A 25,579-nucleotide genomic window follows, 5' to 3' on the forward strand; every position below is an offset into this window, starting at 1 on the left:
CCTAAGTACTCCTTCTCCCATTTAATTGCCAACAAATGTTTGTAACTCTTTTTTTTCCAAAAGCATATACACCATTGACTTCATATACATTTTCCTGTAAATTGGGAACCTAAACCAAACACTGATCATTACCTATCCTTCTCAAATTATTCCACATTCAAGGAAATAAGAAAATGGCAGTAGCACCAAATTACAGTATGTTTTCTCGAGGAGGAAAAGCACACTGACATGAGTGAAGGGAGGGAATGTGAAGTAGAGGATTCACCCTGAGGCCATCACTGGCTGGCTGAATGATAGCGCATCCTTGGCCCTGCATGAGGGACAGTACACAACTCTCCATCACAGTGCCATCAGACCATTACCAGGGGACTGCGGCTTGGAGCTGCACCGAGCAGGCTTCCTCCACTGCCCCATGGAGCTAATCATGTGATTTGATGCAATGACAGAGTAATGACACAGATTGGTGGTGTGTTCAGCTTCCCCCTGCTGGAGGCTCACGAGGAGGCGCTGGAGCCACTGTGAGGAGGCGAGGAGAGCAGAGAGCCGAGAGAGAGAGAGAGAGAGAGAGAGAGAGAGAGAGAGAGAGAGAGAGAGAGAGAGAGAGAGAGAGAGAGAGAGAGAGAGAGATACAGGACTATGCAACACTACTGTACACGTGAAATGCTGCTGATAGTCTACAGATTTGTTGAGCATCTATAGATGGACAAATGATGATAAATGATATGATATATATTGAGATGCTACTGAAAGGATAAAGATATGCTGTTGAAATGCTGCTGTAGAGCATGTACAGATGGACTATACAAATAAAGTGTTACCTTCTTTATAATCATATAACTACTTAACTAGTTACTCCAACCGTGCTGCACACACCAGACCAACACAGGACCAGGCCCTCCAGGGGGCCCCCATTGATTTTGTTAGTAACTCTCACTCAAATGTCATTAACATGGCATAAGTCATGTCAACATGTGTAGAACTGCAGGAAACTTGCTTTAGGAAATTCACTTTGAAAATAAAAATGTTCTCTCCGCAGTCAAGACTGGGGCCACATTTGAAGGCCCCCCCCCAACCAAATCTCGCTTAGAGCCCTCAAAAGGATAGAGCTGGCCCTGATGATCATGATCAAGAAATGCTTCACTTTGTTTTCTTTGTTTGGTTCGTCCGACGTGTCCACTCACCCCGACTGTTGAACTGGCTTTCAAGGTGAGCCAGTCATGCCAGTCGTGATGCTTGAGCCACAGGTCGCGTGCCTCTGGTCATTTGGTTCATCGCTGAAAAATCTGCTAGCTGGAGCTCGTCTGAGTGATTGGCTGGAGCTCGTCTGAGTGGTTGGCTGGATATGTCCTCAACCCTAGTAGCTTTAATTGATTCACTACCGTAAGATCTGCCCACTATCGTGTTGTCCTGTCAGAACGTGATGTTGAGGCCCATTACTTAACACTTTGTCACCTCCACAGACAGACAGACAGACAGACAGACAGACAGACAGACAGACAGACAGACAGACAGACAGACAGACAGACAGACAGACAGACAGACAGACAGACAGACAGACAGACAGACAGACAGACAGACAGACAGACAGACAGACAGACAGACAGACCAGACAGACAGACAGACAGACAGACAGACAGACAGACAGACAGACAGACAGACAGACAGACAGACAGACAGACAGACAGACAGACAGACAGACAGACAGACAGACAGACAGACAGACAGACAGACAGACAGACAGACAGACAGACAGACAGACAGACAGACAGACAGACAGACAGACAGACAGACAGACAGACAGACAGACAGACAGACAGACAGACAGACAGACAGACAGACAGACAGACAGACAGACAGACAGACAGACAGACAGACAGACAGACAGACAGACAGACAGACAGACAGACAGACAGACAGACAGACAGACAGACAGACAGACAGACAGACAGACAGACAGACAGACAGACAGACAGACAGACAGACAGACAGACAGACAGACAGACAGACAGACAGACAGACAGACAGACAGACAGACAGACAGACAGACAGACAGACAGACAGACAGACAGACAGACAGACAGACAGACAGACAGACAGACAGACAGACAGACAGACAGACAGACAGACAGACAGACAGACAGACAGACAGACAGACAGACAGACAGACAGACAGACAGACAGACAGACAGACAGACAGACAGACAGACAGACAGACAGACAGACAGACAGACAGACAGACAGACAGACAGACAGACAGACAGACAGACAGACAGACAGACAGACAGACAGACAGACAGACAGACAGACAGACAGACAGACAGACAGAGAGAGAGAGAGAGAGAGAGAAAAAAAAGAGGCGCCGCCACATGGTAGAGAATCTATCAGGAGATCACCAAGCAGTCTCACATGTGAAATCAAGATTAATGGGGATGCGGAGGGATTCTTTTTATGTCCTCAAGTAACTATATTTCTCTTAATGAGGTACATTAACAGTAATAGAACTACTGAGAAGTACAAGCCGTTAATTAATGCCTCCACAGACATCACCAGTGGATGGGAGGAGCTGGATAGTGGGGCCCATTGGACCAAAGATTATAGGTGCAATCTATAAGATTTTTCATTGCTCTGTGCTAATTGATCAACTTCTGGAAGAATATGAAGAAGCTACTAAATGAATAAACTAGCTAATAGCAACAGTCCCGTGTTACAAACCGCATCAAAAATACATGGATTTATTTGCACAGATGTGAAAAATTTGTTATTGTTACTGATAGTGAAAAAAATATATTGCTGAAAATGTTTTTTCTTCCTGAAATTCATTTAATGGTCAGAATAGATCAAGTTTAAATCACACCAAACACACCTTTTAAGGGGGTTTATTTTGCCTTTTGAAATGTAATATATTTAGTTATCTTAGGTTGTCTTCTATCGCATTCTTCTGAAACCCATTTCCATACACACTCTACTGCTCTCTCTCTCCATCTCGGCTGGTTTATCTGGGCTGTAATCCTGGCTGTAATGTTCTCTTGTTAGGCTAGCAGTGTTGGCCCACACCCGTAGCAACAGAGGGAAGGCCTGAGGCACCACTGGAATTAATTACAGACAAAAGCAATGGTGTTTGCAATTGTCATGCCAAATTATCACTAGCCATTTAATGTACCTCATCTGAACTGATCCACACCAGCTAAACTGCCTTAGGGCACCTATTCTTCTTTATTCCAGGGGTGGGTAGGGGATGCTTTGTGGGTTGTGAGTGTATGTGTGTGTACGGGGGGCGTCCACATCTGCTGTGGGCCTGCCTAAATCCTGGGCTGGAGGCAGTGTACTAACAATGCCCCCAGCAAACACAACGTGTCGACCATAAGGAATGCCCCCCCCCCCCCCCCGCAGCCCCTCCATCCCCTCCAGAGGGACGTTCAAAGCCCGTCCTGACATCTTTAATGCTGTCACTCTGGTGATGATAATCTCTGATGTGTTTAGATGTTGCTGTCAGTGGCCATTTGCTCCACACCAACGTGCGCCTCCACACGGGGTTCCTTTGCCGTAGATCCTCAGGATCTACTCTTTCAAAAAAAAACATGGCATACAAAAGTCCGTGGTTTTCAAATAACGTTCGGAGGTGTCACACATGGAATCCGAGACATCGCAAATATTCTCTCTCTCTTTTGGTGTGCATGGCAACTGCCCATTAGCACGCGGATCGAGGCGCAGTGTGGGAATCTCAGTGGAGCTGAAGAATACTTAAAATCATTTAGTTGTTTTCTTTAATCCTGCCATTTATATGGCTTCTTATATCAAAAGGACACAAGGCCTTCCCAAATGTACACTTACACATAAGCCACCATTATTTTTCTGCTTGCACAGCAGAAAACCTAATACCTTAGTTCAATAATAGTACGAAAGGGACAGCTTACCCATAGTGCAATAGAGTTATTCCACCACTCTGAACAACTCTATGTTGTCTAAAACACAACACAGACCTGTGATACCTCAAATTGTCAAGGCAAAATAGGGACAGCGACGGCAATATCAATGATATCTAGAACCCTATACAAACAAATTGGCTTCATTGATAATACAACCATCCAACAATTAGTCACTGAGTATGAATGAACGACCGATCCCTCTGAGAGGCCTCTTCGCTGATGCTTTGACCATAAGCGCAAACCCTATATCCACATGGGCACACATTCATAGTGACACTTCCCCACCGTACTGAACCTGCTACTGAGAGCGTATTTTCAAGGATACCGACAACAACAAAAAGGGGGGAAAAGCCACAGAAACGTGAAGGACACAACGGGTTACTCTCCAAGGGACTGCATTCATTCCTGCCATTGTCATGCAAGCCCGGTTGTAAGTAATAATGTGGCCTTTAATGACGGAATGATGGACCTGCCAAACACTGCTCCTGCCATATACTGTCTGCATGTCCCTGCCGGCAGCCGCTCAGATGCCCATCTGGGACATATTAGCATATCCTCGTCAATCCACAGCCCGCTTTAACATAATCCATATTTGTTGGGTAAAGTCCAACAGTGAGCCTCCAGTACAACGGTCATATGATGCTATGACACGCCGCAACCTGCTCACATAAAGCATGCTTGGGCAGCTAAGCAATTCAGAAATGCAAATGCCAGGGCACACGGCTCTCTACCTTGTACCTAGAGGGACAAATCCCTTTTGGCCAGACATCTCCAGACTGTTGCCTTGGTATTCCTCCACGACTGTTCGTGTGATTTTTATTCTAAGTGTTAGAGACAGAGGGGACACACACACACACACACACACACACACACACACACACACACACACACACACACACACACACACACACACACACACACACACACACACACACACACACACACACACACACACACACACACACACACACACACACACACACACACACACACACACACACACACACACACACACACACACACAAAACCTGCTGTCATGCCTGGAAGTGAGTGTGTAAAATACATTTAGCCACTGAGGCATGGTACAGTATGCTTCACCTATCAGAGGAATAATGCCATATTTTGATCCACATTTGCTTGGTAAACACGTTGCTCTCTTTCCCTAAAAGGCACAGGCCGGGTTGAATTACCTTAAAGCCCTTCGCTGACTGATTAGTGCTGTTATTTGCATGCATTTGCTGGAATATGTCGTCCTTACGTCAACATTTGTAGCTACACAAGATGGCTCCCTACACGGCTTCTTGCTATGCGCATTCTAGACACCGACGGTGGTCTAGCACTGCACCGTCAAGCAGATTGGTGTCACTGACAGGAAAACACTGCAGTGGGTTGACGGTCATCATCTGGAAGGATTGTCACCCTGTGCCTTCACGTACATCCTCTGCACGAGCCAGTCGCGTACAGAAAACGCTCCCCCTCATTCATTTCCCTGTATAGATGACCTCGTATCAGTTAGATGATCGAAGATGCAACATCATGGGTCCTGTGTTCCGGTCGGTACCCCAAGGAAAGGAAAACCACATACATGTTCAGCCACGTACAACACAATGAAGAAGACACATGGGTAATGAACGTGAAATGTATTTGAACAGCTCGTACAGAGTCGTACAATAAAAGCGGGCCAATATTTCCTCTGATCGTACTCTCGACATCAAAGAGGGGTGTAATAGACCTTCAGCCTGCCCATGAAGCACATTCATTCTATATAAACCGCAGATCCTACAGCAGCACTCTCTGGTAAGACACTATATGAACACAGTGACCTTTTCAACTTTGGGGCGAGCTGTCATCAATGTCAATCTTAATGAGATCATAATCTAGATCTAGAAAGTGCATCTTGCTGGCAGACCTGCTTCTCGTGAAATGAACGAGCAAGTTAAGTATGGGCATATTACAGCTGAAAGGTTCATGAGCAAATAATTGATCAACTTCAAAGGCAAAGCTGTTTACTTGTGTAAATATAGCAATGAACCTGTTCTTTTCTCCAATATTGGAACACTGGCAATAAAAAGGAAACTGTCTAAAGCAGAGTTAAAACCAAAACAATCCTCGATAAATGTTATCTGGCTGACATCTAAGGAGGTTATATCCATCTCTATAAACTATTTCCGACAATTTAATTGTTGACAATTCAATAAACATTTTGTCTTTAACCTACTGCCAATCCAAAATTATCTTTATTTTGATGTCGAGGGGGTTTGCTTTTCCAAAACCATCCCACTGGTTCATTTTCAAGAAACGTGCAACACAATATTTGTCTAGATATCTCACTGTTGTGATTTATTTGTTATTTTTAAGTTGGCTACACGGTATAGTCTACAGATAGAAATTCAGCAGAATTCTGCTAGCCACTAGAAAACAATACCTGTCATAGACCATCATCACATAAGCCTTCTGAGATATCAACTCAAGAGAACTTTTAACCCAGGAATTTCAAATCCTTCTGTCAAAAGAGGGAGCAGAGATCCGGGGATCATGACACTTTAGTCGGCAGCAGTCACACAGCTCTGAGCTGGCTGCTACTCCAGCTGGACTCCACTGCTTGGCAGACAGGGCCAGAGGGGAGGCGAGCATTTTAGTTTGCCTTGTACTTAAACACACTGAAATTGATTCCACTTATATCAACATACACATTGTTCGAGAAGAACACATTATAAACGCTCCCTGGCATTGTTCACGAAGTAAATAAAGCGCATACTGCTGTCTAAAGCCCAACAAAGTGGAAGAAACAGCAACAAGGCTGACATTTTTGGAGACCTGTCAATAGTCAGATCTACCTAGTAGAGCTTATACCAGATATGTCTCGCTAGAGACGGACTCAGTGGACGCCGTATTTTAATTAGATTCACACCACTGCACTCGAGGGCATCCCACGCCAAATGTAGCGTATCCATACACACCCTCGCTCATTCATTTCACAAAGTTGGAGAAGGAACTTCCTGTTCCTCATTTTCACCTGCAGAGCAATTACAGGATGAGAGCTATTAAGCATCAAGGCATCACACTTCAACATCCCTAACAATCCTCCTAAAAATGCACCCCCCAAAAAATAAACAACAACAATGAAACAAACAATGAAAATTGCCCAATTTGAGCTGCGTTTCGGGAGAGGTGAGTAGGAGCCCTGCAGTTCACACACCTCCCCTAACCCAGTAACCACAACGAGGAGCCGGAGAGGGCCTCTTCTCAGAGGGGTGTCATGCTGCATGTCATCAGACTGCTTAAATTGCACTGCCAGTGGATAAGCAGCAGGGGTCACATGAGGCCCAGTGTGGACTACAGCGTGTAACGCTTGGAGGACCACGTTCTGAAGGCCAGCCAGTAATGACCGCCAAGCCGTCCCAACAAAGATAGAGGGGGAGCTGTGTTTGTGTTTTCATTTCAACACGCGCACACACACACACACACACACACACGGACAAAAGGCCAAGTGAAGCCTCTCTGTGTAACCTTACAGAGAGTACAAGATTTTGCTCATTTGGATCATACATGATCAATATATCTACAGCATGTCAATCTTCAAGAAGGCAACAGAGTTTGGTAGGGTCCATTTCTACACTAATATAATCAAACAGGATAGAGTATCACGTTTAACTAAATCTCTGTAAAGGGCATAGCCGAGGCCGAGCAACTGCTGTTGTAAACCCAAAGCCCACATGTGACTTCCCCAGGCCTCAGTTGGGCAGACAGCAGAGGGAGTTAACAAAGCTAATTAGGAGAGGCTGACATGTTAAAATGAGCTGCGGCTCGGGAGCCAGCTCTATCACATATGTTTCCTTTGTGGCGGGTGAAGTGGCTCCTTTGTTTGTGAATTGATGGCGTTTCGCTCGGCGGTCCCTTTGGGGAGAGGCACTGACCTGCGGAGGCCTCGACAGCGAGAAGTGGCTCCTTCTCGGTCTCTCCAACGCCTGCGCCTCCAGCTGTCCCACTCCCTGCCCTCCCCAAAACCTCCCCCTCTCAGAGCCACGGAGGCCCAGAGAGATGGGCAACACCTGTAAAAGAGCGGGCACTCCCTCCACCCAGGCACCCACAGGCAGCCTGCCCACCTGCTACTGAGCTCTCTGGGCCCTGCAGCTTAAACGCTCATTTTGTGCCTCTCAGCACGGGACTTATTGATATAAATAGCTGTGCACAAAGTGCACACTCTGTTTTCTCTTGGTCTGGTGCAGTAGGTGTGTGTGATTATATTCAATGTGTGGCTCTTTCAGGGAGGGATGAAATATGAGCAGACTGGACACAGGGTAAATGACAATCTCAATTACAATCACTGACAGTGATGACTGTTAAAGTTACATTTAGTATAGTGATGGTATTATAAGTAGGCCTACTTGATTTGGGCACCCTATTTCAGGATTTGACTTGAAATGTACAATGCTAACATATATTTTTTTAAATACTAGCGCTCAATAACCTTGTCATTTGTCATGATACAGGATTGTCAACCTTGCTCTGTAAACAAAATGTTAACAGTGTCCTTGAATAGAACTATCCACGTGGCAAGTATCAGATACAACCTAAATTGAAGTAATATTGAATACAGTATGGAGTAGATAGGTTATGTTAATATTTCAGAAGTGATTCTGCAAATACTGTTCAGATTAAGACAGGCGAGGGACAGTTCACATTTGAATCATTATCCTTTTTAATCACACAGACTGAGTAAGATTAGTTCATTATCATTCACTTATACCATGTAATTACAACTGAGTTAGTTTAAATATGAATAATCAGAGGGAACCTTTACTCTAAAGCACGGGGGCCCGGGCATCGAAGAGTTAACTTGTTTTATTGGTGTGTAAACAAAGCTCCGAAAAAGTCCATCTCTTTCACTCACCTAAACCTACATGGCAACAGATTAATCTTCCCCTATTAAGATGACAACACAATTTGCTGAGAAGTTCACTGTAAATACGTTGAGGAGGAGATAATATGTCAGGCTGCTGGCTGGGCTATGCCATTACAGCAGGACATTTGTTTCCATACACACTGGAAGCGATTCAGGAGATGGCATCGCCTTCATGAGGTGAAAGTGAAATCTGGGCCCGATGAGGAAAATAAGGACGTCAGGACAAACACACATTAACTTTCATCACAAAAGTCATTTCAACCACCAGGAATATAGAGGCTCCTTCTATCCTGCTCATAAAAGGGGAAAGGTGTAATCCACTGTTTTCAGTTGAAAGGACAACAGTAGTTTTGTCTCCATTAGACATTACAAACAATAGTAACAACAACACACCATCTGGTGCCTTACTAGTTCAACAACATCACAGTAAAAGACGATCTGGAGATCCTTTTTTCCTTAAACAGGTTCAATAGGAAATTACCCCAACATGGTAAACATTTTCACTATATAGTACTGTCGCATTCCTGAATATTCTGCAGCTTGAACAGTCCAGACCTTAGTTTTGCTGGGGAAACAAAGCACTCCAGTCAAGTGGCTGCATTGATTTTGCAGTAATTGATCTGATGGTTCCTTGTGATAATTGACAATTATCCCTGATTACCAGACAGGGGCTTAGAATCAGTCTAAGAAAATGACCAGCATTATGGGGTGTTGTACAATGGATGAACAAAGATAGATCAATACAACTCTCAGACAACAGCTGAGAAAAACAACTGAAGGGTGTCACACCGCATAATACTTCAGGAACGCTGACAACCCTAACCCAGCAAGGGGTGCATTTGAAAAGGGGGCTAATCATTTGAGGACAGACAATCACAGAAAAAGGGTTACTATTTGAGGCTGGTACAAGCGTCTGTGCAGTGTGTGTGGGTGTGTGTGTGTGCACTTGCGTGCATCTATATATGTCTAGTATATGTCTATATATCTCTATGTTAGTGCGGATGTGACCTCTGCTGATTGGTCCCCTCGATTCCAGCAGACAGATGCAACTCATTGCAGCTTAATAAATAAAGGAGCCCAGGGGACCCCTGCTAAATGGATCTATTAAGTTGGAAACATGTCAGCCAATATAAAAGCGGCCTGACCCCGGGAAAGGTCAACTGTGACATGCATGTTTACTCAGGAAAACAACTAAAGGCTGGAAGGTCTTGTTTTATAGGGCTGCTTCAAAAGGGAGAGTCTGGGCACCGAATTGTTGGGATTATGTTGACTAGGGCCTTTGTTCCCATAAAGAGCGGCTCGACGTTGTCACTGGTGCTTTGCTAAGGAAGCACTCAAATCCTCACCGCCGCCATCAAAGGGTAAGGTACTGAGATAAGCATTTCATGGTTTCAAAGCACACAAAGCCTCGTCAAGCTCCACTGCTTAACAACACGCAGAGAGATATATATAGATATAGAGATAGTAAGAGAAAGACAGAAAGATTACCACAGTATTAGAGGGAAACAGAGAGAGAGAGAGAGAGAGATGGGGAAGAAAGTGAGTGGGAAGAGAGTGGAACTGGCAGTCACCCAGTCTGTGACACGAGTGTTGACTGGAGAAGGCTGCCGCAGAGCAACCTTCCCCTCGTCATGTGTGCTGCTTTAAAAAGAGAACAGACCCTCTCCTGCTACAGCAGCACAGTGAACCCTGTCGCTCAGACACAGGGGAGGTGAGGAGGCCTGGCTTCCCTTCCCCACTAATCAGCCTGTATTATGTTTAATCAGCTGATCAAAACACTCGGAGAGAGAGAGAGGAATTTGCTTGCTTGGTGTGCATATTAGGCATGCAGTCACAGCGTTAACTAGCATTGATGAACTGTTTGCTTATGCAGTAATAATTAACTTCCATTACATTACTTTGTGTGATTACTTTCTTAATTGCCTGAATTATGCATCAATTTAATATCTAATAACCAGTCTCAGACATTAGACAATGTATCAGACACAAATTGCAAACAGTTTCCTGGCTTTAATTAAACACACAAGAATAAATGAAACGTTGTAGGATGGATGTCTTGCAGTGATTTCCTGGCTGCTTAAATATGCTATTTATTATAAAAACATGTAAAATTAACTTTCTCCTCAGGAAAGCAAACCACAAGATGCCAATTACAGTATGCAAGTTGCTTTGCCGTGGCTATTTTACGATCTAGATGAATACGTCGGTTGAGTGCGACTCATTGTTGCATTATGCAAATGCAACAATGAGAGAAGTCACTGACACAGTAGGTTTATTGCTTGTTTTAAACAGAGCATCTCAGTCTTATGAAACGGTTATCAAATCAGATCCCCTGACAAAGTGCGTGACCTTGCTTTTCGATCATACTGAAACACACGAATTAACAAAAAACAAAAGCCATCCTTCTTAATTACGCCCTGCTCCGTAAACATACCGTTTTGATTTAAAACCTCCAGGTCTTGAATTGGAGCTGATCAAGAACCAACCCATCTAAACACCGAATCGTTACATAAATTGACGTTTACTTTTTACTACTCTTGTATCTTAATTTCAACCTCATTCAAAAAGTCATCCATTCATATTAAGGAGATCAATAACAGTGTCATCGACAGTGACTCTTGGTGAGCAAGCAACAAAAGGAAGCGCACGAACTCCGACCTTTCCCACAAACAGTAAATAATAAGTGCTAAAAAAATGGATGGTATTGAAATGGATGCAGAAGTCAGACATCAAGACGCTGCAATGACAGCGATCTCTTTAACTGATCTAAACTCATGCAAATCCACCAGACTGGTGTTAGGCCTGGCAGCGCCATTAGTCTCTGCTTTTTAAATGATCTCCAGGGCTGGTAAGGGCTGTGAGCTGCTGGCAATGCAAGGTTAGACACAAAATGACGGCAGCGTGTGGATGCTTCACAGACCTCATGATAGTTTCCGTCTGTCATTATTTACGTCTGACTAGACGCGTCATGTCAGCTACCAAGAGAGGCACTTTTAATGTGAATCCCCCCATTCGTTCTCCTATTGCTTTTGCACAAGCAGAGTAGGATACCATTATTTCTCTGCTTCACTACACTTAGGTGAAGCTTGTCCCCCCCCCCCCCCGTCTCTCAGAATCAAAAGACAGATCCCCCGCCTGCTATTATACATGCTTGTGTTCTAACGGAGAGAGTTGACACAAAACGGCCATTTCACACATACATACTAGCCTACGTCTGCAAAGATTACTCAGCGTTTGATTTAAATGATAAAACTCTACAATACTTGAGTCGCTGTTGGGATTCCATCAACTAGGTCTGTGAGGGAGACTTCCACCTGCAGTATGAAGCTACATAGGGATCCATCGACTTAAATAAAAGCATACTTATATCAAAACTGGATTCACATTCAATTTAACAGCTCTACCATGTCTAATAGAAGTTCATTCAGGTGCTGTGAAGTCACTGAAAACCACAAAAGTATATATTTTCATGGTCTCATTTCTCGTTTCTCCTCACTTACTAACAGTTTTTACTTCAAAGGGGCTCTTCTGAGGCTCAATAAGCTGGTCATTCATCAAAAGACCATCCATGAATCAAGCAACGTTGCAGAATCAATCATTGATTCACCTTATTCCCATGTTTTTCCATCTGAGCCATATAATGATCATTAAACTGACCATGCCATGTCTGAAAAATGGATTCATAATCCACTGATAGCATCACCAGAGATCCTGAGAAGAGCATCTTAAGGGTAGGAATAAAGCAATAGCCTGGCACACCAAAAAATCAATAATGGACTTTTATAATAGTAATAATAATTGACTGAGCGTATATACCGCTTTCCACCACATCTATAAACTATAAAGAGTCAAGGTGCTAGGCTAAGAAGCCCTAGCCTTCATGTTCCTGGCTGAGGTCCATCCTTATGCTTTGTGCACGTGATCCCAGCCTAGATGAGCATGCCTTAATGGGGCCTGCTTAGCCCCATCATGACCCAATGAGTGTCGGTTGTGGAGTGGATGTGTCTGGTATGCGTGTTCCCAGCAGGGAGACGGGGCCTTATGAAGGTCACCATTACAGTAGTCCAGGGGCTCTCTAAGTGAACCCTGGAGAGGATAATAAGCTCTGTCCAACACTGTCTCTCTGTGCTCTCACCGTGGCCTCAGCTCTGGCCGACCTCGGCACTCCAAATGAAAAAGTGTATTTTTTCGTTTTGAATATGGACAGCTCAATTTCTACATTTATTGTATAACTGAATATCATTCTATTAAGTTTTTATACATTTTAGTGGAATTATTCAGCGAAACAAAATGAACTACAGCCAAGAGGGTAAGACAATATACATATAAGACCTTGGTCCAGAGTGAGAATCAGAAAACAATGTTTTTATGTTTTGCAAACCAATACTTGCGTAAGTATAACAGGGGGAAAAAAAGGGTTCTGCCTCCCGAGATATCAGTTCTCATAAAGTGTGTGACAATATCGCCCTGTGTTATGGCCGCCTAATGGACAATGTAGCATTAATTCAGCTTCAGATGAACAGGCAGGACAGCAGAATCAAAAAGGAAGAGGGGCCCAAGGTGTATGAATTATGCATATTATATTACCATACCCCTGCAATACCATGTATGACAAAACAATGCAGTGGAAATTGGCCTGCAACCGAGATATTGAACAATCTTCTACATGGTTCTTGCCCACCTCAGATGTGAAATTTTGTTTCGCTTGTTCAATAAGAACACAGCAGTCCATATAAGGTCTGAGTGTTCCCATCCAGCACTTCTACAGAATGTAATGTAAACAAGGGGGGGGGGATAATTGAAAAGAAAGGTCTCCTGACTGACCGCTTTCCCGGAGACTTATCATTGAGTTGGATGGGAATTTGGCTGAGTGGCAGAAAAGAATTACCTTCTTTCATTGATTTTCCTTTAGAAATCAAAGGTAGATAAATCCGATCGGGCAATTTGCTTTGGCTGGCCCAGTAAAGCCATTCCTGTAGGCTGAACAACATGTCAGAAACTATTATTTGCAATCATGCACCTCTTATAAATCCAGAGCGAAAATGAATAAATGAGAGTTCACAAACAAAGGCATTCAGCTGAGAAACAATGCATTTTGAATTCGTATTAAGCTGCCCACGCCCTTTTGTGGGTAGAAAGACCCAACATGTGTCAGTACAGGAGTAACAAATATAATAGAAATTAACACAATGTACAGTACACACAAATGACATCAGTAAGGACATCCTCTATTCCGTCTCAGGGATACCTTTCCATCCCAAGCAGTAAACCCACTCTAGCGGTCCAGTTTGGGTTCTGTGTAGCTTAGTTGGGAGAGAATGGCGCTTATGAACACCAGGGTTGTGGCTTTGATTCCCAAGGGGGAACAGTACAACAACAAAAACGTGTGAATACGTATCTACTCACTACTGTAAGTTGCTGTGGATAACAGCGTCTGCTAAACGAATAAAATGCCAAAGCTGACCACATTAATTGAAACATTATGCAGTACTAGTTCTATGCTATTTCAGGGGCATGTTTCATTTCCAAACAGGAACCCCTTTTTAAAGGTCTGGTTTGAAAGCTGACCAGTGTGACCACATCATTTCCATAATTCAGTCTGCTGCTAGTGAAGCCGTACACGTCCCAGTGCTGTGTAACACAGTAAGTGGCATTGGGTAGTGCTTTTGTTCTGGTCTTGTAATCATTACCTGGCATCTTATGGCCTTTATGGCTTTAAAACTTCAGTGTCCTCCCCAGAAAACAAACAGGGAGTTATGGCTGATCTTTTATTAAAACTTTAGGAGAGCGTCCCCCTCTGGGGGGGGTGGAGGAGGAGTGGGACAAATTAGCGTTGACAGTAGACACTTAAAGCAGGAAAATCACAGGCCCTCTGGGAGCCAGCGGCCACATGGGGCTCCCCGCCTGTGTAAAGAACACTCCAGATTTCACTTGAGATGCAGTCGCCTTTTAACAGGGCAGGGGGAATGTCAACAGACCCTCTTGAATGAACCAATAAAAACACTAAAGGAACAGGATTAACCAGCTGATATCACAGAGAGCGGTTTGTTTAGCAAACCACCTCCCCTCATTGGAACAAGGCCCAAAACACAATGTGGACTGACTATACAAGCAGAACCTTTCTTTTGTTTAGCATGTTTCTAATGGACCAAAATAGTGTGTTTAGTGTTTGTAATGCCATTTTCGAGCCGCTGCACAGTCTACCATTCAATTATGTTACAATTATACTCTCCTCTCTTTTAAAGGAGCGGTGGCTTTTGAAACATAAATCCAAAGCGTGGACGACTGTCTCTCCAAAAGCCCCATAAATTACTTTCAGGGTAAGTGACAAGTCTAAAGAGATGTCAAAAAGAAGTGAAGATATCCTTTAACATATCAGAGCCAAATGTACTATGACCTTTTAACTCCGAGCATCTTCTTTTCCAATTACGGTCTGATAGGAAATTGACTTACTTGTTCCTAAGCTCGCCCTCTAACCTTTAACCTACATCTTCTAACAGACATTTAATTCCCACTTAATTCCTTGTCTGTTGGCTACTCCATTATTCTTTTTATTGTCCATTTAGTGCAGAGCTCTACGGGTCATAAATTACCATGTAACAACCTGAAGCAGTAATTACCAGACATCAGGGGCATTCAATCTCCTAGTAATTTCTCAGCAGCTGTGATGGAGAGCTCTCAGCACAATTAATGCCTCAACATTCTGAACAGGCAATGTCAAGGCCTCCTCAGGACCCACCGACTACACGCTAAACGAAATGAAAGCTTACCATGATGTGTATTAGAGTTGAAACATAGCATTTGATTTGCTTGCCAAAAGCTTTCGAGCATCGGTCATCCAATTATGTTGGCGCAGAACTTTGACCTACATCCTCAACTACGACTAAAGCAAACACAGCCAAGAAGTTGACACTTGATATGGGATAAATATAGCATGGTGGGTTGACGTTCTAAGGGTATGTGCTCTCTATAGAGACCTAGGTTAATGTATACTGAAACAAGAGAGGATACAGTTAAATATAGCTATGGCCATGCTAAGCACAGCCATAGTGAAATCCTCAAGGCAACTCAGGGGCAACCCTCAGAATTTCACGGTCCACAACAGGCTTGTGTAAACTGTGTCATGTTCCAACAAGAAAGCACAAATTGGTGTTAATATCCAGACAAACCTTTGTCATTTTCTTATAGGCTACTGTAGTGCACTCAACTCTGAAGATGCTGTGTTTATTGCCATTGAAAGAAAACTAACTGTACAAAACTCTCAATGAAAATGTAATTGTCGCCGACTCGCAGGAAATGATTAAATGAATGGTACTTTTTAAGCAAGCCTGATACTGCAAATGATCCATGATTTTTTTTCATTAATGGAACTTAATGCTATCATTAGAGCTTAATTCACTGGTTAATATACAAGCTGCAGAAGTTCCTGTCATGCACCAAGAACATGTAAACACACAACAAGTCTGTGCGTGTCATAAATTGAAAATTAGCTCGCTCTTCTCCAGAAATACTGCCGAATGAAGTCGAATTTATGAGCTTGGACCACCAGAGCTTACAGCTCGTGTTATGACCTTGAGTCCATGTTTATTCGAATGCAAACAGAATTACTCAAGCTATTTACATGTCATATGCATTGCCATGGGCCCGAACTACTTCATCTGCTTGAGAGTGAATGCATTCCTTAAAATCTGCATAAATTATGATATGATTCCCCTCTGATTATGACTGAGCTAGGTCACCATTGATTAAACACTGACTGTTGATTTGACACAATCCATATAAGTAATACCTAGTGAAAAAACTCAAGGAAGGATTTACAAAGATAGCTAATTCTGAGCAATAAGATAGGAAAGGGCTTTGCGTAATTCTTTTCAACCTTTTTGTAAATACTATATTTTGAACAACCAGGGAAAATAATGTAGTGGTGAAGACCTACTGAAATGACCAACGTACTATCCCAAAATTGCAAGATATTTTAGTACAGTTGGGTTAGTTAGTAGACACACATTAGACCCTTCTACAAGACATGGTCGGTAAATTAGACCATTCTAGAGAAGTCTGTCTGGCTACGACGGAATTAAGATAAAACAATCTACCGTAAGGAGCTGATTGGGTCGGGATGTCCAAGTGGAACCCCTGTGCCTTAAGGAATAAAAAAAAACATTGCTAATATGAGTATCACACAAAGGGATTCACAAAAAAAAACACAATTTGTTTGTCTTTTGAGCATCTTTCACTGCCTTCAAAGACAGCTCTCTAACTCCTGTGACAAGTGATGGGGATGTGAGGCGAGTTTAGTCATTTGCAATGGGCAACTCATTTATTATTGAAAAAGTGAGGGTAAAACATTGAAGGATTTCCCTTTAATCAGATCTCTTAGGAATCCATGTAGTGGACCAATGCCCCAATGAGTTCCCTTTAAAAAGGCAGGAAAATAAGATTGGCTGCTGCACGCTGGCTAAGCTTTACCCTCAAATCAAGAGGAATCTGGGGAATTTACTTCAATCTCAGAGCCATTCGCATCTGTGAAAAGTTCCTTTCTCTTCACCTATTAACTCGGAATAAAGCCACCATCATTTATGCATCTGTTCATTTAGAAATCCTCAAGCTCCTAAGCTGAAGATCTAAGCCAAATTTGGAACTTACGGATGACTAATCACAGAGGCGCTTCACAACTGGAATCACAAACGGATCCTTCACAGCATTGTAAATCAGTACCTCAAAGAGTATAATTTAGCCACAAGCAAAGACTGCTTGTTTATCAGATGGTGCCTGGGATAAGAGTCTAGGATGAAAACCTTCCCGTAAATCTGGGTACCTTTTATGTGCTCATGGAGACACACTGGCTGATTCAAAGTTGTGCGGGGCTCTCCCGAATTAAAAAGGAAAGGAGGCCTTTCATGTCAAGCAGTGGGCGTTATATGACGAGCTCTCCGCAAGCTTAATGGATGTGCTTTATGGAGACATCCAAACATGGCGTAATCGGTCTTAATGCATTCTGAATAGAAGAGCACGGCACTGACAGGGAGGCTTGAGAGAATTTGGTGTCCCTACACTGTCATAACAAAACACAAACGCACTTAACTGAAAAGGTTTGAGTATTTTTTTGTGCATTCATGTGCTTTTAAATGTAGCCTAGCAGAGCTAGCTAAATTAGCATCGCAGGCTACGCTTGTGTTTTGCGAGTTGACAAGCTGCCTGCTCAATAAACAAACAGTCTAGTTAGTTGTCTGATACACTGCTCAGAGTGACAATGCTAAACCCCAGACGATGCATCAAAACTCACAGTGACTGATTCTGATATCTCAATAAGCACCTGGATAGCTCTTAACATGTCACACCTGCACTTCTATAGCATCCCCCGCCTGGCCTCACTGGGAGCTCAATACACCTGCTTCATGCCTTTTAACATCTCAGCATCTGGAAGCTAAACATCATGCATGTTTAATTAGGAGGATTTAGGGTCTTGGGAACGCTGTTGCGATTTTTAATCCATACTTTTCATACTGACATCTTTCAGGTCTCCACACTGACATGCCTACTAATATCATATACAGGACAGTGACAAAATACTGGGCTATGTGCACCTCGGTATATTTACACTTTTGTTGCATCTGATTAAGTTATTTTCAGAGTGGAAATGTGGCCTACCTGTTGTGTGTCATCAAAAGCTTTGTCTCCTTCCACAGTCCTCATCGCTCCACAGTCCTCACCGCTCCACAGTCCTCATCGCTCCAAGGTCCTCACCGCTCCACAGTCCTCACCGCTCCACAGTCCTCACCGCTCCACAGTCCTCACCGCTCCACAGTCCTCACCGCTCCACAGTCCTCACCGCTCCACAGTCCTCACCGTTCCACAGTCCTCACCGTTCCACAGTCCTCACCTCTCCACAGTCCTCGCCTCTCCACAGTCCTCGCCGCTCCACAGTCCTCATCGCTCCACAGTCCTCACCGCTCCACAGTCCTCATCGCTCCACAGTCCTCACCGCTCCACAGTCCTCATCGCTCCACAGTCCTCGCCGCTCCACAGTCCTCGCCACTCCACAGTCCTCGCCACTCCGCAGTCCTCATCGCTCCGCAGTCCTCATCGCTCCACAGTCCTCACCGCTCCACAGTCCTCACCGTTCCACAGTCCTCACCGTTCCACAGTCCTCGCCGCTCCACAGTCCTCGCCACTCCACAGTCCTCGCCACTCCACAGTCCTCACCGCTCCGCAGTCCTCACCGCTCCACAGTCCTCGCCGCTCCACAGTCCTCACCGCTCCGCAGTCCTCACCGCTCCACAGTCCTCATTTCTAAAAGACAACAAAATTAAAGAAATGGTCAAGAAAATGAGTTAGAGTTAGTCCTGTGAGAAATACCATTAAAAATGAAAGCATTTTCTTTCCATCTTAGTGTCACCCCGTATGCTACTATATTCAGAGTGCAAAGTACGATAAATAGTTTCCATTTAATGAGCATATGCTATTTAACAAGGGAATACCAAGGGGAGACTTTGTTGATCAATATTATCGCATACTTCCTATTCAATCAATTTAGTGTCTGCTTATGGTCCATTACCTAGTTTAATAAATTGTGTTATATCAGAAAAGTGGAATATACTAATTCCCAACACCCAAAGGCATTTATTAAACAGCAGAGAAGTGTTCAATGCCAGACAAATTCCAAACACATTAAAGTAGTTCCATGCATATCACACTGTGATATAATCAACAATTTACAAATACAATTCACAAACAGAATGAACTGTTGCTTTATCAAAATGGCTAAGTAAACATAATACATTGATTATCGTACAGGCCTACACAAGTCATTTCCGTGATCTGTAGTTATTCAAATCTTTCATCGAGTGTGACTAAGCTCCAAACACAACTATAACACTGACTTTGGACCAAAGCACGTGTTTCATACTGGAACAAATCATGATTCCAATGATGAGGCATACAAGCTAGCCTTCTGAAATGGAATGCAATCTCAGCGAAAATGATGAACCATAAAAGTGGTAATAAGCACATTTCCACATCCATTTCTGTGTTTGTACACTAAAAAACCCTGGCTAACTGTACCTGATGTCTCAGTGCCTTACAGTCTACTCATTATAGGGCTATTATAGTCACATGGACTAGGATGCCAGGGCCTGAGTGATTTGGACAGGAAGTGACATTACCATTTGAGTCATGCCATTTTATGAGGCCAATCCTCTAGTCTTTCTGATGGTACACTATTGATTATGAGGTGAGAATTCCACCACCACCACCCCCGCCAAACTGTGTCCACCACATGTCAGGTCGTAACACTGATTTTGCATTCCCACTGGGCACAGATGTCAATTCAACGTCTATTCCACGTTTGTCTCAACGTAACTCCGTTGAAATGACGTGGAAACACCATTGACTCAACCAGTGTGGTGCCCAGTGGGTTGTGTCCTCCTATGTCCCATTTTGATATTGGATCCAACATCAGATGAGCAAAGTCCTCCTGAAAGAAGCGGAGAGGGTCGGCGACGTGATAACCCAGTGTCCTAATTATGGTATTCATGAAAAGATGAAATTGAGCGCAGTGTAAATCTGTAGCTCCAGGCTAAATCAACAGCTCGACATTACACCGTGACCCCCACACGTCTGGAGGATATGGCAGGCATACTGAAACGTTGTTGTTTTTTTTCTAACCGGCAAGAGTGAGGGAATGAAGTGCATCGATTGCTTGTGATTATTAACTAGACTGAGATAAGCCCTCTCCTTATTATGCAGATTACTGAGGCTCCCCGCTCCAGCATATTGTACAGATGCAGGGGAGCAGCTGCTCTTACAGATGGTGGGTACACGGATCTATCATCGTGCCTCCATTGTCTACACTTCAATTGTTTGGGTGGGGGGACAAGAGAACTGCATCAAAGAGGAACCCGACTGTAATGAATTAAGAAAGAGAAACGAAAAAACCATCAAGTAAATTTATACACCGGAGGCCTCCGGAATGGGGAAGAGCAGAAAGCACGAGCCATTTCATATATACAGCCTTGGATTCACCACTCATCTATACTGCACCCAAAATCTGTTGGATGCAGCAACGTGCACCAAACATATGTCGTTTTTTAATGGCTATGAAATTGGTGCAGGAGACAGGAATACATTCAAACTGAAGAGTAAAGCTTGCCTTTTGCCAAAATAAATACTTAACCTCATTTAGAGTGCGATAAAAAAACAAAAAACATTTTCCCCTGACAAGCATCGATTTTTGCAGCTTCTTTAATACCAATTTAGATTTTGATGAGTTATAGCAAGGGATCTACTTCTTTCATCACTTTGCAGGATTATCCGTCAACTCTCTCATTAATTACACTACATTAATTGCCCATCCATTTGCTGTAAATCCATAACTCGGTGCACGCTCGTCCCCTTTCAGATAGTAGCCAACGCCACCTTATCCCAGTACGAGGCCCACAAGTCAAAACATTGCACGGAGCCAAGCAAAATGAAGCAGGTACAGTATATGCAGACAATGTCAATTTTGCCCTCAAGGGGAACTTGTAGTTGTTCTTTTGACTCGCCACGCCTCCTGCTGTGCATTGCTGAGATCAGGACACTACAACCAGAGGTACCTCCCCTGCCCTGATCAAACATGACATTCCACTAGAGGGAATAACATGCTTAAATTATAATAGAGAAGGTCACAATGCTGTTGTAAGTCATAAAGGCAGTCTCGCAGAATGGTGCGGTTAGCAAGGGTAGTATAGCTTAAAGAATTAGTCCATTGACACCAAACTGAATACAATAGTCTTTCTTTAACCTGCCCTCAGACATGCTGTGAATTACAATTTAAAATGAGATTATCCTGCCACATTCGAAACTAAACTGTTGTATACACTTGCTATTGATGTAGTTCTTTTTGATGGACCAAATGCTTTTGATTTGGTTTTCTTGGGTTACCAGAACAAATATTATATTTGAAATGGTCTCTTAGTTCTTAATTTCAATAATAAACACAGGCTCATTGTCCATCATTTAGGCTATGGATCCAATAGGACACTCAATAATCAACCTTACTGAACATTAACATAGATTGGAAAATGTTAAAGAGACACAAAAATTGTACTTATTACAAGAGTCCTTTGACAATTGAAACCAACTAGAAAATGTAACTAAACCAATCAAGAGTTTATTTGCAACACTGAATAGATAGGCCATCCAGATCCAAACCATGTCAGTAACTAAATGTGTATTTTGCGTGTCCAGACATCCCATTTAATTAAAAGCAACCTCCATGTTCAGATAAGCAAGCTTGCATTGAAATGTCAGGTCTCCAGACAGGGTCAAATATATCCTCTTCAGCCTGACATAGCCAAACAGATCCTCTTTGAGCCTGACATAGCCAAACAGATCCTCTTTGAGCCTGACATAGCCAAACAGATCCTCTTTGAGCCTGACATAGCCAAACAGATCCTCTTCAGTGAATTTGAGAACACTCGGCCTGTCTAGTGTACATGCCTCCAACCAGTATGTACTGATGATGTGTACATGAAGACCCTTGAAAACAGAGGCCAGACAGAATAGGATCTTTACCACCATAATCTTTGCTGTTCTAAGACCACAGAAAATGTCTACAGGGCTTTACAATGGAGTTAGTAATGCACGGTTGTTTTGGGCCGTAGATCTATAAAAACATGTTACGGTACTTGATTTATGCTAAATCAGGAGGTCATGACAGAGAAAGAAGTTTTAAGTACATTTTTCCAAAAGAAATGCTAAGTTAATTTATAAAGCTCGATATTGGTGTTCCGTGAGGGGAGAAAAAAATCTGCATAGTAGGTAGTACTTAATGTTAAAGCAGCTATTGGGTCCACTGTGGTTAGCTGAGATGGTTATTAAACAGGAGACTTTTCAAAGCAGTAGGAAATCCCTCTCCCCTGTCCTATCTGATTTCATGCATATATTCAGTATTGACATAGAATTTATGGCATAAATCACTTCTTCCTACAAAATCCAACCCACCCTGAAAGGAACCTCTGGTTAGCATGGGAAATAAGAAAAACACATGGTGAGCAGCAGAATAAGTGGCTGTCTGCCAGCCGGTCAAAAACACACTTGCTTGTGTTTTATAATTAATTCATCTCACTTTTACCTACTGTATATTTAAAACAAAAAATGTTTGCCCATCTTAAGCAGAGTGCCATGGCTAAGGAGAATGAGCCTGGGCAGCACAAAGCCAAGCCCCCCTCAAAGAGTCCACTTTAACTTGTCTGTTGTTAGGACCAGGTCCACATGGGGCCCAAATCTGATTGGAAAGCCCAGAGGGAGGAGTTACACCAGTCACTGGGGCATTGTTAGTGGCTTCAAAATGACCAGAGAAGAATGGCTGATTATGCAACCACAGCCAGTGTTACTAATAGGAATTCTATTTGAATTTCTAACATAACAGATGTTTGCTGGGCACCTCCATGGAGTGTGCATACACAGTTATGCTAATTTGCCAGTGTTTCCCTTCAAGTTAGCTCTGAGTCATTAGAGCACACAGCTAGCTTGGATCCCTCTGTCAAACTAATAATTGGCCATTATTGATATTAATTAACATTTTTTTGCACCCCCATCTCCTTTTCTGACCTGGTATCTGTTGGTAAATCTAGTTACTGTGGCCTATTAAGGCGCTGAAATCCAAGGGACCTTAGTAGTCACGAGCCGTTTATCAGAAAGAGAACACAAGGCCAATTATAGGCAGTGGGCAGACAGTTGTCTTGATTCTCCACTGACTACTTTTTGATCACCATTGTAAATTGCTAATAGGGCAGAAACTGCTAAGCAGGGAGTATGTGGAGGAGGAGGAGGGGGGTTCTATTGCTCACTCTCTGACTGACAGATGATAGACCAGTGACTGCTTCTAAGCTTGATGAGGTCACCTCATCAGTTGTACCTTATTGCTCAGGCTCATGATGTCACAGCTGTACCTCTGTGAGTCAATCATTAATTAGGCCACGAAAGATGAGCCCAGTTCTTTAAATATCACAACACTTGACAGAACAAGTCTCCACCATTCGGTTCTAATAAGGGTTTGAACTAAATAACGTTAATGGCCACAGATCAAGAGACCTTAATAGGTGTATATTGACAAGTGTTTTTTTTTTACTCTCAAGACTCCAAGGGACTTGTCTTGCTGCAGCAGGGAAATATATCAAAAAGACTATCGTCAGTGCTTGGATGTTCTGTGTAAAATCAATAGTGAGGCATAAATGGCTAGAGTTTTCACAGTTCTCCCCCGTCATTTAAAAAAGACTGCACCGTGCAGAGCAGGCCCCAAGATAATTGTGTAACTTAGCAACCATGCGGTTACCACCGATTAGCTAAGGTTTGCAGTTTTGCCTTTTGTTGCAAATATTGATACCGTGATATCACATGATGAAGTTCGTGCAAACACACGGGCGCCATCGCGTTAGCCCTGTTCCAGAAATGTCCAAGGTTCCAGAACTTCCCCATCAATTCGCGAGCTACACTAACACACACTCTGGGATAAGGTAACCTATTTGGTGGAGCAGGAACTGTTGTTATGGAATACATTTAGTGGACAATAAAACATGTTATGCCTAGATTACTTAGGTGCATGTGTGGATGGAATAGGTAGCTTTGAGCACGCGAGTGATTTTCGGGTAGGTTGAGACGCACACTGATAAACATTTGACAACTTGCGCGCCGAATCTTTTACTCTATAACAAGTCTGGTTTACCATTCCAAAACTAGCACATGCAACTGTGTCTCTGTCATCTGGCATGTACTTACTTGTTTTAATGTTACATGTTCAGGTCAGGTTGAAGGATATGGTCATTGGGCAACATGGTTCAGTGTTTTTTCTATTTACCTGAAAGCCCTCTTTCATTTGACTGGCAATTATATGCACTGATCATGTGACATAGGCCTTACAATCCATCATAATTTGGTAGGCTGCATTCATTTAATTATCAGTCCAGAGGATATTGTTGTGGCTATACTGCACTGTAGTCCTCACAGTATAGCCAGGCTATTCATTGACTATCACAAGACGTCCAATAGTTCCTGTTTCAGTGAAGTATTTAATATACTTTCCAGTGAAGGCTCTCCCCAGAGAATTACTCTCACAGCCCAATTACAAGTTCCATCATCAATCATCAGCATTATTTATTCAGTAAAAGTAATTTCTAATTAATAACTGATGAGCATTATGGCCTCAAAGACTGTAAAGCTATTAATTATGGTTGGCAATAGGGACTACAGTATGTCTGTAAAGGACTACCTGGCAAGTATTCAGGGCAATTAGTATCACGGGCAGCGCAGAGTTAATGTCCAAAAAGACAACGGCATTAAACTGTTTTCTCATTGAAGCTTTAATGTGATAATTACATTTGTGAATGTTGTCTTGGGTCCGTCATACAATAGCAATAAATGCAACAGTTCAGAGCAGTACTCTACAGTATGTGCAGGTAGGAGCAAAGTCGCATTAGAGACCACCGTTTAAATGTTGAACAAGTTCAATCAATACTGTTGCGGATGCAGTGGCCTACACACAGTGCTGGAGTGTAACTTTCTGTACCCTCTTTTCCACTTGCGCCTGCTCTCCTCTCTTATGAATGCATTTTCCCAACCCCAACCTCTTTTCAAATGTCAAGATGACATTAGCCGTGGGTCGTCTTGAACACAAGATACTCAGCAAGGTATTGGCTTTAGAATCCTGGCGGTAGTGGTTTCAATGGCTTGTGGCTATTTCTTTACAGTGGACATTGCTCCTGAA

General features: G+C 43.1%; 1 long non-coding RNA gene across 1 annotated transcript in view; it reads right to left on the bottom strand.

Annotated features, from left to right (window-relative positions):
• Positions 1-24,714, bottom strand: part of LOC124042893 — a 48,358-nt gene extending 23,644 nt beyond the window's left edge. The window contains exons 1-2 of the long non-coding RNA XR_006840222.1: positions 24,595-24,714; positions 18,484-19,125 (exon numbers count right to left, since the gene is read on the bottom strand). This is a non-coding gene — a long non-coding RNA (uncharacterized LOC124042893). The remainder of the gene's footprint in view (positions 1-18,483; positions 19,126-24,594) is intronic.
• Between the last annotated feature and the right edge of the window lie 865 nt (positions 24,715-25,579).

This window comes from Oncorhynchus gorbuscha, linkage group LG09 (assembly GCF_021184085.1).
Source record: "Oncorhynchus gorbuscha isolate QuinsamMale2020 ecotype Even-year linkage group LG09, OgorEven_v1.0, whole genome shotgun sequence".
Taxonomy (NCBI): domain Eukaryota; kingdom Metazoa; phylum Chordata; class Actinopteri; order Salmoniformes; family Salmonidae; genus Oncorhynchus; species Oncorhynchus gorbuscha.